This window comes from Nannospalax galili, unplaced genomic scaffold (genome assembly GCF_000622305.1).
Source record: "Nannospalax galili isolate Female #2095 unplaced genomic scaffold, S.galili_v1.0 scaffold332, whole genome shotgun sequence".
NCBI lineage: Eukaryota > Metazoa > Chordata > Mammalia > Rodentia > Spalacidae > Nannospalax > Nannospalax galili.
The window spans coordinates 2,741,353-2,750,273 of NW_008333794.1; the positions used below are offsets into that span (position 1 = coordinate 2,741,353).

General features: G+C 43.3%; 2 pseudogenes; one reads left to right on the top strand and one right to left on the bottom strand.

The window, feature by feature from the left end:
• The first annotated feature begins 307 nt into the window (after positions 1 to 307).
• LOC108490616 lies at positions 308 to 1,062 on the top strand (annotated as a pseudogene).
• Positions 1,063 to 1,673: 611 nt separating this feature from the next.
• Positions 1,674 to 2,844, bottom strand: LOC103730381 (annotated as a pseudogene).
• Positions 2,845 to 8,921: the final 6,077 nt, after the last annotated feature.

Sequence of the window (8,921 nt, forward strand, 5' to 3'; positions counted from 1 at the left end):
AGGACAAGTCAGAGAGTGAGGATGGCCTCTGGGGATGAGCTGGAGCTGAGGTTATAAGTGGATTAAGGGTGAACTGGGATGCATCTGCATGTCTTCATGAGGGCAATAGTCAATAATGTTTGAGATCAATGAGCAAGGTTATATTTGTATTGAGTAATTGCTCTACTTTTCTCCTCAGACATGTATGATGTGTTTCATTCCTCATATGATGAAACAAAAACAATTCTACACTAAAACTGTCTCAAGGAACATTTTTCACTCTAAAATTGGGATCTCAGGTAACAGCATCCTTCCCTTCTGCACCGTCATGCTCAGTCGCAAGCACAGGCCCAAACTCAATGACTTTCCCATTGGTCTCTTGGTGCTCTTCCACCTGATGATGATGCTGAACAGTGCATTCATAGCTACAGACATTTTTATGTTTTGTGGAGGGTGGGATGACATCACTTGTAAATCTCTTCTCTGCTTGTACAGATTTTTGAGGCCCTCTCCATTTGTGCCACCTGCCTGCTGAGTATCCTCCAAGCTATCACCCTCAGCCCCAGAACCTCCTTTTCAGCAAAGTTCAGACATAAATCCCCACGGCGCAGTTTCTTGCTCCTTCCTTTCTTGTGTACCTTTTGTATGCTCATTAGCAGTCACCTCTTGATAGTGATGATTTCCACTCCAAATTTGACCTCAGATAACATTTTGTACATTAGTGAATCTTGTCCTAGTCTAACCCTGGGTTACTCCATGCAACACACATTTTCCACACTGTTGGCCTTCAGGGAAGCCTTCCTAATGGTTCCCACAGTCCACTCGAGTAGGTACACGGTGAGTCTCTTTTGCAGGCATAAGAAGCAGTCCCAGCATCTTCAGGGCACCATCCTTTCTCCAAAAGCATCCCCAATGCAAAGGGCCACTTGGACCATTCTCCTGTTCATTAGTTTCTTTGTGGTTATGTCCATCTTGGACAGCATTCCTGCTCAAGAATTATGTTCAAGAACACTACAGTATCTTACCATATCCAGCTTTGTGTGTGCCACAGCTATACCACAGTCAGTACTTTTGTGTTTATAAGTATGAAAAATGTATAATCAACTTTTGAGGTTCCATGTGTGAGACTGTGGTAAAATTTTTATTACTCGTTGATGGGCAAGGTCCCTTAAGATGAGCCAGTGTAGTGGTACCAGAAATGCTGAGCATGGCATAGTGTTTATTTTCTTTGGCTTGCATGAAAATACGGAATTGTGTTTTGTTCTTAAATTATTTCCTTTGATACATGTGAAGACAGATATGTAAAAGCCACTTAAGCCAGAGCCCTTCGAGATATCATAATTTGATATTTCTTCTTTGTGTGTTTGTTCTTTTAAGACAGGGTCTCCCTGTAGCCTCAGCTGGCCTGGACTCAAATGGCCTCAATCTCACAGAGATCCGACTTGCTTCTTCCTCCCCAGTGCTGGGATTAAAGATGTATACCACCATGTCCAGCTATGATTTGATATTCCTTTTTTCCTATTATCATAAATAAAGGCTTTATTGGTCAGTTTGGGTGAATGACAGACTGACAAACTTAATTAATTGTTTCACATACTCAAGATCCTTGGGGTGACAGAAAAAGCTAAGCTTACTGGTAATGGGCAGTGGGTGGGGGAGTGGAAAAGTCCTGAAGACTACTGAAGGTTAAAAAGCTATAGGGGCCAAAACCAAGGACCTAGGAGTAAATCCAGGATGTAAAAGGCATCTTCCAGAGCTGGAGGTCTTGGTTAGCCTGTATCACTTCTGGGACTGCCATCTGTTTCTTGACAGGTTACTGTGGTCTCTTTTGGTCCTCACTGTCCACCAATGTGCAGCACATATCCACTATCCCATCCGGTTTAGTTATCTTGGTCATTGTATTAGTTATTTTCTGTTGCTGTGATAGAAACAATGACCAAAGCAACTTATAGAAGGAAGAGTTTATTTAAGCTTATGGTTCCAAGGGGAAAGAGTCCATCATGGCAGGGAGGGATGGCGGCAGAGATGGCTGGAGGAGGGGCAGAAGCTAAGCTTTACATCTCCAAGCAGGCATAGGAAACGAGAGAGTGACTGGAGATCTGGCAAGGCTTACGAACTCTCTAAGCCTGCCCCCAGTGATATGCTTCCTTCAGCATGGCCACACTTTTAAGACCTTCCAAAACAGCTCCACCAACTGAGGACAAAATGTCCAAATACTTGGAGCCTATGGGGGACATTCTCATTCAAACCACCACAGTCACAGAGATGTTCTTGAAATAGGATTTGGGCTGGGGCTGAAGAATTGGGCCAAGACCCTCCTGGGAAACCTGGGAGTCAAGATCATTGCCCTCTCTGACTCTAGGATGGGGAGTCACAGGCTATACACCATCAAGCCTATTAAAAGTTCCTATTAAAAGGTTCTCGTATCACCTTCCAAGATCTCCCCAAAGATGCTGGGCTGGTGACTATCTGGGTATTTAAGTATTGGGTTAAGAAGTGTCTGCCCCTCTTGAAGTCTTTCACCAGGTGTTTCTGACTCAGGACCTGGAAGTTCATGAGGGTGGGAAGGCAAGGTACAGGCCCCCATCTTGCTGAAGATACTATTGAAATCTTGTACTAGTTCATCAAAGCCGAGATCATATGGGGCCAAGGAAGACTGAGAACCATTAAACCTCCAGCTTTCTTACCCCCATATGGCAGCAGCTGCTTTGTCCTCCTCTCCTCCTCCTCCTCCTCCTCCCTCCTCTTTTTCCTTCTCCTCCTCTTTCTTCATCCTCATCTTCATCTCGTCATCCCTCCAAAAAAGGATCTCTGTGACTGTGAGGTCCAGAAAAGTGAAAAAAAGAAAAGGTCAAAGAGACTCATTTCTGTAGTGGGACTGGTGCCTTTGAACCTCTCCTGCAGCCCATGGGCACCAAGGGCAATTTGATATTTCTTAATGAGTTTTTTAGCCAGACCTGAAAGGTAGCTATCATACATCATGGGTTAGCCCACACTATTCAATATGTGAGACCTTAACAACAGTTTTCAATATTTCAATTGCCTCAGCCGTATCTACTTTACCAAATTAGATAAGGAATCATTTCTTACCATAAATAATCATATGATCCAGAAATAAACAGAAGTATACATACAACCTTCAAAAAAAGAAATATATGTAGGCAATCACACAGAGATTTATCAATAACCCTGGTAATAACAGGTTTTAAAAATTCAAAGATGGAAACAACCCACTGTTTAGAGCCATCAAAATGTGTGCCTGAAGCACAGTCTCCGCAGGTAGTGGAATATTAGTCAGTCTTAAAATGGAAGGTGATTCCAGCACATGGTGCATTATGGGTAAGCCCTGATGCTACTATGCCAAGTGAAACAAGTCAGTGACATGAGAACAGACATTGTACAGATCTACTTACAGAAGGCAGAACACAGATGTGTAAATCACAAGAGACAAAATACAATACCATCCTGAAGGCTCAGGAAAAGGGTAATTGTCAGGCATGGTAGTGCACGCCTTTAATCTCAGGACTTGGAGGCAGAGGCAAAAGGGTCTCTGTGAGACCAGCCTAGTCCATATAGGGAGTTCCATGCCAGTTGGTGCTACAGCTACAAGGAGACCCTGTCTTAGAAAGAAAGATGAAAGAGAGGAAGAAGGAAGGAAGGAAGGAAGGAAGGAAGGAAGGAAGGAAGGAAGAGAGAGAGAGAAGGAAGGAAGGAAGGAGAAAAGAAAGAAAGAAAGAAAGAAAGAAAGAAAGAAAGAAAGAAAGAAAGAAAGAAAGAAAGAAAGAAAGAAAGAAAGAAAGAAAGTTAATGGAAGTTCAGGAAGAAGGAAGTGCGGCAGGTGGATGGACTTGTGCTTCTGGCACACACCGTGTGAATGAGCTCACTGGCCCAACCATGTGATTAAAATGCTCAAAATGACAAATGGGTGTGTTTTGGGTCCATCATAATACAAATTCATTATCTTAATTTAATGATCAAACATGTTCTCTCTAGGGCTGGGAGTATGGCTCAGAGGATAAAGCATTCAGTACAAATGTAAGGATCTGAGTTCAGATTCCCAGAATCCACATAAAGCCAGAAGTGGTGCCATCTGTAATCCCAGTACTCCTATGGAGAGATGGGAAGCGGAGACAGGAGGATTTCTGGAATTTCGAGGGCCAGGCAGCCTGGCTGACACAGTGGAGAATAACAAGAGACTCAACCTCAAACTAGGTAGAAGATGACGACCAGCACCAGAAGTTGACCTCTGACCTCCAAATGCATGTCATGGCACATAACACCGCATGCTCACAATCGTTAACTCACACATGCACATACATGCACACACAAAGGAGGTTTTAGACTTCTCACAAAATTTAAAAAGTGACCAAAATCTGAATGTGCCCAGATGTAATTTTTCAACAATAAAACCTTATAACAAATTTGTTTGAAACAGTGATTTGAAGATTGTTTTCTACTGGTCTGAATCTTATTTTCAGTTTCTCCAAACAAAGCAAAGACATTCTTTGTAGAGTCAGCAGCACCATGTGCTGCTCAGCTTCTCAAGGACTCTCAGCCTTGCTCAGGTGTGTCCAGTACTGTCACCTCCTACAGGAAGTGTTTTAAGAGACCAAAACTCTAAATTTAAATAGTAGATCAGACATGCAAAACTACCTGGCCATGGTATCAATGAAGGCCATGAAAAATATGGGCTTGTAATAAATAGTTGTTTTACTATTGTTTCAAAATAATGTAATTAATAAATCATTTACATTATGATATACATCTTTCCAATCCCTTGAAATACATTTTTGAAATTAGAAAAACAAATCAAATATAAAATGCTGTCCCATTTTAGATAAGTCACTCATATGTCACTCGATATCTGAAAAAAACAGTTCATGGAAATGTTCCGAAGGTAAATGCCACATACACTCTACCACTTAGCATGGCATTCTTTATACTTTAATATCATCATTTGGCTTTTAGGATTTCTACTTAAAGAAATAACTTTAAATTGGATGATGGAAGGAGGTAGTCTGGAGAAAGATTCAGTTACATGATCTATCCACATTTTTAAAGCCACAATGCCTGATGGTGAGCCACATGCTATGAAATGGAATGAGATTTAAGTAGTTGTTATGACAGAATACTTGCAAGTATTGCAATGTCAAGAGCATGAAGGGCAATGAAGGAAGTCATCTGCCAGAGACATGTACAGAAGATCTGAGCAAAGCCCGGCACGGTGGTGCGTGTTCCATTCCAGCACCGCAGAGGCTGAAGCAGGAGGATCAAGAGCTCAAGTTCACCCAGGGCTACATAGTAAGTTCCAGGACAGCCTTGGCTGCCTAGTCCCTGAAGGAGGGACCACAAAAACAGACAATAATAAACTAAAATAATACAAAATAAGCACATGAAAAGTTGAGTTTGACTTCATATGTCATTAAGTAAATAACTTTAAAACTTCAATAATACACCAGTAATCACCCATCAGAATGACACCCTGAGGGCCAAAGGGAATATTAAACATTAGAATGTTCTGGGAAACTGTGGTTATTTCTAGCCCTTAACCTGTACTTCCCACCTGCCCAGGCACTCACACTCCTACATAGACCATCTGAACCTCACACCCACAACACACACACACACACACACACACACACACACACACCTGCATGCAACAAGCTCACACCCCCATATACCTGCACGCAGGTGTTCACAGAAGCCTCACACCCACACACACCTGCATGCATATGATCTCAGCAGCCTCACATCTGCATGCATGAGATTGCAGCAGCCTCACACGCACACATACCTACATGCAGGTGTTCATAGTAGCCTTCCTCACAGTCACTGCAAAGTGTGAGAAGACGCAAAGTTCACAGGAGGAGTTCCCTGAGACCCAGCCACATTTCATCTAAATAATTTCTGTCTTTGAAACATGGAGATTCGGCTCTGCATGGAGCCTTCTGGGGATCCAGAGCAGCCTGGGCAGGAGAGGGCTCAGCAGGTTCCCCAGGAGATCTATCTCAGAAGCAGAGTTCTGAGAAAGGACTTAGTCACCAGCTTGATGTTCCTCTGGGTCTAGATATATATAGTCCTGAGGACTAAGAGCAGAAGGAGGACAATGACAAAACCCAGTGTTTCTGGGAAAAGATTCCACCCAAATGCTGAGAGCTTCTCTTTTCAGCTGGAGAAGTAAGCCCAGAGGTCGGCATTCTGGGCCATTAGGAAGCTGGCCAGGCCGTCATTGACCAGGCCTATCTGTTTCCGTTGTGCCATCCTTCTCAACAGAGATGCCTGGGGCAGAGAAAAGAAGGTACCTAAGGGTCTAGTGGTTTCAATCTTCTTAGCATTGGCTGGAACATTCATACCTATTATGACATGCAAAGAATACTGGGAAATGGAGAACTTATTTTTGCTCAGAAAGCCAGAAAGATACACCATCTTCTTAGTAACTGATATTTCCTCATCATATCTTTGTCTACCACACTCCTACCTACAGACATCTGTTTGAAGTGCCCACTATGGGCCAGGCACAGAGCTTCCTCCCAGGTGCCCTCTGCTGAGGAGAATGCACAATGGCTTAATGGGTGAAATAATTATTTCATGTGCATGAGGACCTGAGTTCAGATCCATAAGACCCAAGTAAAATCTGGTAATGGATGCCTGTGGCTGTAATCCCAGCAATGAAAGCGGGACAGCTGCCTGGACCACTAGCGGAGCTTGAGTTCAGTGAGAGAGGGTGTCTCAATAAATTAGGTGCAAACATGCACAACCAGGGAAGCCAAGACCTAGAGAGGAGACGTCACCTCCTGCCTCCAATCACAACAAGTCTACAGCAGAGCTGGGACGCACGTCCATTCCTCTCTGGCTTCTCCAAAGTGCTATTCTCGGCTCCACAGAAAATGGTTTCATGTATACTTCAGCATCTCCTGAGCCTCCCAGACACTGTGTGCGTGGGGTGGTGTACCAAGATGCAAATGGGTGACAGTGGGCCATGCCATGCCAGAGTGTAGGCCAGAAGTCCGGTCTGATGCAGGCAGAGGAGCACCAGGTCTGGGATGGGGTTAGACTATGGGGATCCTCTTTCCCAAGCATAAGCCGTGGGTTTCCTCCTCCTCAGGTGAGACCTGCCTGATGACTTCTGTATTCAAGATCTTATTCAACAGCTCACACTCGCTTCATATCCAGTCTTTCATTTTCCCTTCCTGTGTGTCAGTGGACATCTGTTGTCTTGTCCTAAGTTCACTGCAGCTTTTCTTGTGAGTTTCCAGTCCTCCCATCTCCATCCATGTGAAATGTCTGCCTGTCTATGTACAGTGTTAGGTTCTCATATTTCCTTTGAGTTCTTTCTGCATTATAATTCTCTCTAGAAGTTACTAATCATTTCAGTCATTATAGCTGTATTAACCTATACTGTCAATGACATGACATTGACAATAGTTGTTTAAAATACTGTTTCCTAATTTGAATACCTGTCTATTCATGGGTCTAACTATAATGGTTGGACTTTTCTTGACAGGGTCCCTCCATGTAGCCCAGGCTGCTCCTAATCTAAATATGCTCCCACCTCCAGCAGAGTCCTAGGATTGCAAGTGTGAGCCGCCGAGCCTGCACTGGAGACTGAAGCACCTTGCATATAGCTCCACTCAGAGAAGGCATAGGCTTCTTCTTGCCTCTGTGAGTGAGGGTGAGGTTGGCCTTCAGGCCCCTCATTGAGTGGACTCCAGGCCCCAGCCTCAATGTGTTCCATCAGTTGGTGCTTACCTTGGCTCCCAGCTCTCCTCGTTGTCTCTATTTCTCATTTACTTTTTAAAGATTCATTTGTAAATTTCTCTTTCACCTTCAATACTGAGACAGATCTCAGAAATCATGGAACACAGAGCGGACACTGCATGGAAAGCAGGTGCTCCATGTGAGAACTGTCCCAGGAAGAGCTGCCACAGGGAGCTCATGGGAGGCACCAGGAGCCCTGTATCCCAGAACAGTGTCATCATAGTGTATGGAATTGATTAGAGTTTACTAAGGATTAAAATGAGAAAAGTTAGGGTCGTCTATAGGATGTAGACTTTCTGCAGGGGTGTCAAGGGAGCTCAGAGAAAAGTTTGAACCCAGCGCTCCCTAGATTGTCATTATCCAGGCACAGCAGAGTAAGATCAACAGACAGGTAAAATGTTCCATTGGGATGTCGCTTTCCGTGCTCCCCAGCGTGATCTTGTCACCTTCCATAGACACTAAAATTATAGTCAGGGAGAGAAGTTAAAGACTCCCTTTACCTAAATCTGTGCAGGTTCTCCTCATGTGCAGAGTCGTCCCTATCTCATCCTTCCGGGTAAGTGCTCTGTACTCAAGGTGCAGACAGTAGGTGGTTGGTCCCAGGCAGGCTGTGGGAGGAGGAACACTGGCCTGGCAGTGAGGTTTTCACTGTCTGCAGAGGAGACACTGAGCTCAACAGTTCTGCTCAGCACGGAGGACTGGGTTCTGCACAGGCAACGACAACATTTTCTTCTTAGGATATGATTTTCTCAATTTAAACTAAATTAAACCAAACTAAAATTTGCCACTTTTCATAGGAAATGTTAATGACTTTGGGTTTACATTAATTTTTCTGAATTAAATGACACAATGAAGAGCAATATCGATGCTTGTCACATACAATATATTTTTGTGATTGTAAATACTTATTCGTATACTATTACAAAATTGGTAAGTTTTCAATTCACATTTTCATTAAATATTCTTAGTTTTGCTTCTGTCATATTTTTAAATTGAAATAGAACTATTACTGCTCAAAGTAACTTCTCTAGTTTGAGTAATTAAAAATAATTTCAGGGTCTTTAGAAGGCAGCGAACAATATTTGTGTCTACTAATCTTTTCTCTGTGTTCTGGTCACTGAAAAACCACACCTCACAATTACCTGACAATAAAGATGCCCGAATCTCACTGTGTTTGGAACAAA